At 39.6% G+C, this 9209-nt stretch overlaps 1 non-coding gene across 1 annotated transcript; it reads left to right on the forward strand.

The window, feature by feature from the left end:
• Window positions 1-1727: 1727 nt before the first annotated feature.
• LOC140876530 (small nucleolar RNA R71) lies at window positions 1728-1833 on the forward strand. The gene has a single exon (XR_012148835.1). It is a non-coding gene; the product is annotated as a small nucleolar RNA R71 (small nucleolar RNA).
• Window positions 1834-9209: the final 7376 nt, after the last annotated feature.

Consider the following 9209-nt stretch of genomic DNA (forward strand, 5'->3'; position numbering starts at 1 on the left):
AGGAGATACCTCTGGTGCACTATTTTCCAATGTTTCAGATTCCTTAGAACTCACCATTTTTTCTTTTGGAGCGCTGTCTAGGAATAATTTTTGTTCATGTAACTCCCAATCCTCTTCCTTATCAACCACCTCGTCTGCCACCAAACATCGTTCGAGCGGATCAGTACTTCCTGCACATGAAAAAGAGTTATGAGAATCAATAATTTCAATGCTCTTACATGTACTTACCTCATCTGGGCCCCTCATGGTGTGATAAATATTAAAAATCACCGCTTCTCCACCAACTCGAAGTGTGAGTTCTCCCTTGTGGACATCGATCAATGCACGTGCAGTAGCTAGAAAAGGTCTCCCAAGAATCAAGGGAGTTTCTTCATCTTCATCCATGTCCAAAATCACGAAATCTGCTGGAAATATGAACTTATCGACCTTTACCAAAGCATCCTCCACAATACCCCGTGGGTATGTGATACTCCGATTAGCCAGCTGTAATGTGATGGTGGTCGCCCTGACTTCTCCAAGCTCTAGAGTCCTGTAAACAGAAAAAGGCATTAAATTTATACTTGCTCCTAAATCACATAAAGCTCTATTTACCTTAGAACCACCAATAAAACAAAGGATAGTAAAACTCCCTGGATCCTTCAGCTTTTGTGGCAACTTTTTCTGTAGGATTGCGCTACATTATTCTGTCAAATTCACCACTTCGTTGTCTTGCAATCTCCTCTTATTAGACATTACATCTTTGATGAATTTTTCATAATTAGGCATTTGTTCCAAGGCATCTGCAAATGGAATATTGATGTGTATCTTCTTGAAGATATCTAGAAACTTGGAAAACTGCTCATCAAGTGCCTTATTCTTAAACCGCTGTGGGTATGGAAGCTGTGGCTTGTACATCGGTTTAGATTCAGATTCCTTCTTGGGCTCTTCAACCACAATTTCTTCAGCCACTGGTTCTTCACTTTCTTTGGCTTTGCTATGCTCTTTCGCTTCTAACTTCTTCCCACTTCTTAATTCAACTGCTTTGCATTGTTCTTTTGGATTCACTTCAGTATTGCTATGAAACTGTCCTCTGTTTTGATCCTTCAAATCATGTGCAAGCTGTCCAATCTGTGTCTCCATGGATTTCATCATAGCTCCCAAACTGCACATGTGTGTCTCCATGCTGTCCATTCGAGTTTCAGTCCTCGACATCCTCTTGTTAGATTCAGTCACAAATGTAGACACAACATCCTCCAAAGATGCTTTCCCTTCACCTTGATTTGTACTGAATCCCGGAGGGGGTTTCAACACATTTTTGTTGTTGGCATAGGAAAAGTTTTCATGGTTACGTAAGCCAGGATTATAAGCATTAGGTGGAGGGTTACCTCGATAATTCCCGTAACCTCTGGGATTGATGTATTGAGCTTCTTCAGGTGGATGAGATTCTTCTATTGCAACCGACACACCTGCAGGTTCTGCGATATTTACCTTGTTCAGAGAAGCAACTTGTACTCAATGCAGATAGCTGTGCAGTGATGGATGTGAGAGGATCCACACTGTACACTCCTTTGTTGACTCACATACGTTCAGACGGCCATTGATAACTATTGATAGTCATCTATTGCAGCATATCATAAGCCTGAATGGGATCCTTGGCAAATATGGTACCTCCAGCAGCAGAGTCCACAGACATTCTTGTAGGCGTATTCAGTCCATTGTAGAAAAACTCTATTTCTTCCCAATCTGCAAAATTATTATTAGGACAACGCCTTAATAAATCTTTGTACCTTTCCCATGCCTCATATAACTGTTCTGAATCATGCTGTTGAAAGGTACTAATCTCAATCTTCAGCTGGGTTGCCTTTGATGGTGGAAAGAACTTTTCCAAAAATTTCACAGCCATGCCCTCCCAAGTTGTTATGCTTCCTAGAGGCAATGACTGCAGCCAACTTCGTGCCTTGTCCCTAAGAGAAAAAGGAAACAAACGTAAGCGTATTATATCATCAGAAACACCATTTATTTTTACTGTATCAGTAATCTCAAGAAAAGTGCGTAAGTGTAAATGAGGATCAGCTGTGACAGCTCCATTGAATTGGTTCTGCTGAACCATGTTGATTAAGGCCGTCTTCAACTCAAAGTTGTTGGAATTTATTGTCCCTCGATCGATTCCAGAATAGTGGGTCTGGATCGTCGGCCTGAAGTGATTTCTAATCGCACCAAGGGAGGTTGTTGTGCTTCTTCTTCAGCCATTCTTGCAATTTCTTCTATTCTAGCTCTTCTTAAAGCTCGTGCAGTACGCTAAATTTCTGGATCAAATAGCAAAGAGTTTGCACTTTGTGATCGTCGCATAGACTACAATTAAAAATAAGAAGAAATTAATTAGTAATTAAAATAAAATAAAATAAAATCTCTAAATTAAAACTTAGACTAATTGGTAAAAAGACTAAACAAAATCAAAAATTAGTCCCCGGCAACGGCGCCAAAAACTTGTTGTGAAAAATACTCGCAAGTGTACGAGTGTCAAGTTTTAGTAAAGTGAAAGAGAGAGTGTCGATCCCACAGGGAGTAATTTGAAAATATTCAATACTTGTAATTAAAATAGTCTTAATTTTATCTAGAAAATCGAACTTTAGAAGATTTATGACAAATTAAATAAATAAAGAAGATTGAAAAGCGCGCACAAACACAATCCTTAAGAGATTAACAATCAGGAAAAATAGTCTAGAGGTTTGATTTCACCTGGTCTCAACAATATTCAATCCTAATCAATCTATTTTCATGAATTCCTTTCAATTAATAACCAAGAACACATAAATTATACTATTTCCCTCTCCCGAGTATCAAATAGCATGTATCAATTACAGATCGATTCCAATATCCCTATTAAAAATCTACTTGTAATGATATGTGTAAAACAATGTTTTTTTTAGGCTCTATTAAAGCTATAAGCTCTCCCGAGTCATATAAACAATTAACAGTGCAAATTCTATTGATCCTATTCTAAATCCCCTCTCCCGAGTGTCGGATTTTGAATAAATATAACAAATCAATTTATGGCCAGTAAATTGAAAAGACTTTCAAAACTAGAATCACAATTAACTTAGAAGAACTCAATTCATTAAAATCAACAATTCATAAATATGTTTTGACCAGGCTACATCGACCTCTAGACTTAAAGAGTTTAGTTCATAATAAAATTCATAGCAACATAAATCATGTTCATAAATTCAAACATAATTCAACTCAAAAGAAATAAATAAAATAAAGATACAAAGCCGTCGTCTTTCTTCCGTGTTCGGTCGAAAAATCTTCGTCTTTGTTTCAAACAACTTCAAATCTCGATCGAAACTTCCACGAATTTTCTCTCAAGATTTTTTCTGTGTTTTTGGCAGCTCCCCCTTCCATTAGGTCTGAAAAACCCTTAAATACGCCCCTAAGATTCGTCCAAACACATTCCAAAAGTATCCCAAAAATTTCCAAAATTAAACACAGCATTCGTCACACAGACAACGACGCGCGGGCGCTTCTCACCAGGCACAGGCGCGCATGGAACACTGTCTCAATAACTTCACTCATCGACTTCACGCGCGGGCGCGCATGAGTCATGCGCGGGCGCACGTGACACTCTGTAAAAATTCCACAACCCTGTTCAATTGACGCGCAGGCGCGCCACACCAGGCGCGGGCGTGCATGACCTTCTGCCCTGTCTTCATCTACTCTTCAAAATATGAACCATCTTCGCTTGCTTCGCTCTGTTCTTGACTCTTTTGGTTCCATTCATCATTAATTCATTGTTTCCTGTCATCTAACAAAAACAACAACTTCTTCCACATAATTCCGCTCGAAACCCAGCAATTATCCAATAATATCAACACAATTTAAGTGCACAAAATGCACTTATCAAAATCGGAAAGAATCTCTTATAGAAATCTGCTCTGAAAAGTGCCCAAGTAATTGTTGTACTTTTATTCTCTTTGGCTCTTTTGGTAGTCATCCACCAACTCTTTTCCACTCCCTGTAGTTGATGAATTACCAGTCTAGTTCTGCGGTCATCTGAGTAGTCAAGCGACTCAAAGAGCTGATCAATATCCTCCAACCAACTCTCGCAATCGATCCGATTTTACTTCCCATTCAAATACGGCGGCCTATAAGATTGGAACCTCTTGAGTAAGGCTTCCATAGGCGTGATCGAATCATCCATCTGTACCACCGCTCTATTACCCGGAACCAACGGAGGAGTCGTAACCGGTGGAGTTTCTGTCGTAGGGATAATTTGTGGAGTATTCATGTCTAGCCTTCTTCGAGTACCCATCTAAAATGACAGGGTTAGAACACGGATAATTCAATTCACATCTCATCATTTCAGTGTCTCAAAACCTCTGATCTTCTTATTCGATTCAAAGATGGAACTCAGATCAAATGCATGAATACAGTTCATATTTCAATTAACTCATGCTTTATTATTTAAATCACCGAGTCAAGTAATTCAAATAATTTTCAATCAATAAATCATGCTCGCATATTCTTTAATCAGAGAATTAATCAAGCACATGCGGGAATTTAAGGTCAAGCGGACTCGATTTACCCCGCTCACTTCTAGAAATAAAATCCAGAAACTTATCGCTCTAATACCACTTAATGTGAGGCCTCGGTTCTAATCTTATATTCTTAAGATAATGTAAACAATTATCATGCACCATCTATAAGATAAGGCAACAAATAAAAAAAAATTATTTTCTGGTGAACAGTGTTGCGCTCGATCCTATAAAATTATTTTCTGGTGAACAGTGTGCCGCGCTCGATCCGGCAAAGAGCCAGGATCAAGCGCACCATTTTGTGAAACTCTCTGCCTCGGAAATCACAGGGGCCGCGCTCGATCCTGCAATAACCTAGGATCGAGCGCACCCCCTTGCCCAAAAAATTTCAGAACATGGGATGCCTTTCCTTACAAACTCAATCCAAAAATAATCAAACAACATGCATCTGTTGGAGAACGGCGATCAGATCAATCAGAATTGATAACCGGTGAAGCGGAAGTTTAAAAATTTTATATGGAACGATTCCATAATGGGTATCAAAACTATACGATTAAATTGTGTGTGTAAAAATTAAATAACAATTATAAATTTTTACCTCCAATCTCGAATCGAGATTATGGACACCAACAGATTACTCTGCTCTTGTTGTATCTCCCAAGAACTGATGGACGAACTGTTCTTCAATCAGGTCCACGAACAGAGATTTAATCCCTCTGATAGATTGCACTAGAAAATCTATCAGAAGTTTCTACGAAGAGAATTAACGAATTTGATCCGTTAAACAAGACTGCAAATTCAAAATTCACAGGCTGGATTTTCCCGACAGAGAGAGGGAGGGGGGGCGGCCACTTTTTAATAAAACAACTAGGGTTTTCGTAAATTGTGAGCCTCTGTTGTTTAATTTCTGTACTGCAATAACTTATTTATAATATGGGCTGCTAACAGCTTAGGGCCCATTACTCATAAGTTCAAGCCTGACAAACAAATCCCGCATGTTCAGAAATTAATATAAAATTCATGACTCATATTGATAAACAAATTTCACCAATATTCACAGAAACCATTTCTGCATCTCATAGAGTCAAGATAAATTTTCTGAATCCGAATTCAGTGATTTCCAAAAATGCTCATCCCTATGTCATTTTAGGAAATCTTACTCCTCTACTCTTAAATAAGAAGTCCCACTTCTTTGTTCATTAAATTTAACTTTTTAAATTTAACTATCTCAACGGGGATTAAAAATCCATTACTCTGTGTGACCCTCAATGGTTCAGGGATACAGCTAGCCGTGGGCTCACAACTCCTTGTGACTCGGAACAACAATTTCCGACTTGCCCATCGAATCATGGTAAGAGCGCCTAGCAACATCGCCCCATGATTCCCTAGGTATAACTGATAGTTCCTACAAGAACCAATAGATTTTGGTTAGCGTACAGTACGGTCCCTTCATCCATATATCCCGATCGAATCAACAACCATTGGTAAATCGAGAGTCGTTCGAGATTCGATAACTATGCAATGCATCTTGAAGATCAAATAGTGACATCGCATGTGCTACTAAGAAACCATTTCTTAAAACACATCATGTACTCTGGCCAGAGATTCGTCACACTAATATCTCCTCAGATTGCATAGGATATCCACACTCGCAAGTATGTGGTGAATCCTTGACAACAAAGCATCGACTCCTATATGTGTTGTAATTGTACCCAATCCCGACACCTGATGACCCCAATAGAGTCGGTAAACGAGTCAAAGCACAGTACTAGTATATAGAGTCTCAATGATGTTTCAAGTAGTAAGGACTAATGGTGTACAACCAAAACCGCGGACTTTATCCACTCGATAAGTAATAACCACTTGGAAAGTTCGGATAGGGTAGTTCGATCATTCATCGTATGAATATCCATTTGCATGCTTTGAACATCTCTATGTTCCATACCAATGAAACGTGGTACTCGGCATCGCAAATGCTAGTCTCAATCTCGATCGATCCTTATCCTTATTAACGGACGGCTCAATCGACTAGAAACTGTTTAGAATATACAGTGACTATAAGATGTGTTTCATGATAGTCATCCCCATGTACTACCACATCTTACATACACTATAGTATATTCAAGGTTTTTATCAAAACAACAATAGTATATCACAATATAACAATATGAAGAAAGATAAAGTCATTGCCATTATAAAAGTGTAAATTATATTAAACAAAAAGATTGTTTATACAAAGAGTCATCAAAGCCCTTAGCCACAAGTTGGCTCACCGGGCACCCACTTTTTTAATCTCCCACTTGCCCTAAAGCCAACTAGTCATACTACGTAGACCCATTGCTTCGCGATGTTTGTCAAATAATGGTCCTGGCAAGGGCTTAGTAAGTGGATCAGCGATATTGTCTGCAGAGGCCACTCTTTCGACAGTGATGTCTCCTCTTTCCACAATCTCCCGGATGATGTGGTATTTCCTCAGTACGTGTTTGGATCTTTGATGAGACCTTGGTTCCTTTGCCTGAGCAACGGCACCCGTGTTGTCACAGTACACCGGGACTGGACCAACAACTTCAGGAATGACGCCCAACTCTTGGACGAAATTCCTCATCCAAACGGCCTCTTTAGCAGCAGCTGATGCTTCAATGTATTCTGCCTCAGTGGTGGAATCCGCTGTGGTGTCCTGCTTGGAACTCTTCCAAGAGACAGCACCGCCATTGAGCATGAACACAAATCCAGAGGTTGAATTCGAGTCATCCACGTCACTTTGGAAGCTAGAGTCGGTATAGCCTTCCAATTTTAGTTCTCTTCCTCCATATACCATGAACATATTCTTAGTCCTTCGTAAGTACTTAAGAATGTCCTTCACGGCTTTCCAATGCATTTGACCGGGATTAGCTTGATATCTGCTCGTGACACTCAGAGCAAATGCTACATCCGGTCTGGTAGATATCATCCCATACATGATACTACCTATGGCTGACGCATATGGTACATGTGTCATTTTATCTATCTCTTCATCAGTCTTGGGACACATAGACTTGGATAGAGAAACTCCATGACACATAGGTAGATGTCCTCTCTTGGACCCATCCATTGAAAACCGTTTCAATATGGTGTCGATGTAGGTTGCTTGAGTGAGTCGTATCATTCTCTTCGATCTATCTCTATAGATCTGTATCCCTAGAATATAGGATGCCTCACCCAAATCCTTCATCGAGAATCTACCTGATAACCATATCTTAGTTGACTGCAACATCCCTACATCATTCCCAATGAGTAGGATGTCATCAACATAAAGTACTAAGAATGTCACAGCATCCTTAACTACTTTCTTGTACACGCACGGTTCCTCCGGGTTCTTGATGAAACCAAAATCCTTTATTGTTTCATCAAATTTCTGGTTCCAACTTCTTGATGCTTGTTTTAGACCATAGATTGATCTCTGAAGCTTGCATACCTTATGCTCACTTCCCATGGATGTGTATCCCTCAGGCTGCATCATATAGATCTCTTCCTTAATGTTTCCATTAAGAAATGCAGTCTTCACATCCATTTGTCATATCTCATAGTCATACCAAGCAGCTATGGCAATAAGGATTCTTATGGACTTGAACATTGAAACTGGTGAAAAAGTTTCATCATAGTCAACTTCTTGTCTTTGAGTATAACCTTTCGCCACCAATCGCGCCTTGTAGGTCAATACCTTACCATCAGGCCCAAGCTTTCTCTTGTAGATCCATTTACACCCTATTGGAACAATTCCATCAGGAGGATCTACTAAAGACCAAACTTGGTTTGTATGCATCGAATCTATTTCCGACTGCATAGCTTCAAGCCATAAATTTGAATCCGCATCAGAAATTGCTTCCTTGAAGTTTCTTGGATCACATCCAACATCGAGTTCATCTTGATCCCCTTCAAGAAGAAGACCATATCGAATAGGAGGTCTAGAAGTCCTCTCGGATCTTCTAGGTATAGGCGTGTCCATCAATGGTTCCTGAGGTGTAGGATCATTATTTTGTATTTCGGGTTCTTCTCGAATTTCTTCGAGTTCCATCATCTCGTCTTTCTTATCCAATAAGAACTCCTTCTCCAAGAAGGTGGCATTCCTTGAAACAAACACCTTTGTTTCAGCAGGATGATAGAAATAATATCCGATTGAATTCTTCGGATACCCTACAAAATAACATAAGGTGGATCGACTATCCAACTTATCTCCCACTGTCTGCTTCACGTAAGCAGGACATCCCCAAATCCTCAAGTACGAATACTTAGGAGCTTTGCCATTCCATAACTCGTATGGTGTTTTGTCCACTGCTTTGGTGTGGACGTTGTTCAACAACAACACCGCCGTTTCAAGCGCGTAGCCCCAAAACGAAGGTGGAAGCTCAGTGAAGCTCATCATGGATCGAACCATGTCCAACAAAGTTCGATTACGACGCTCCGATACACCATTCAGCTGTGGTGTCATAGGAGGAGTCCACTGAGAGAGAATCCCATTCTCTTTCAGATAGTCTAAAAACTCGGTACTTAAGTATTCTCCACCTCGATCCGATCGAAGTGCTTTAATACTTTTACCTAGCTTGTTTTCTACTTCAGCCTTGAATTCTTTGAACTTTTCAAATGCTTCAGACTTATATTTCATTAAATATAAATACCCATACCTAGAATAATCATCAGTAAAGGTAATGAAGTAGG

Source organism: Henckelia pumila, chromosome 1, assembly GCF_033568475.1.
Source record: "Henckelia pumila isolate YLH828 chromosome 1, ASM3356847v2, whole genome shotgun sequence".
NCBI classification, from domain to species: domain Eukaryota; kingdom Viridiplantae; phylum Streptophyta; class Magnoliopsida; order Lamiales; family Gesneriaceae; genus Henckelia; species Henckelia pumila.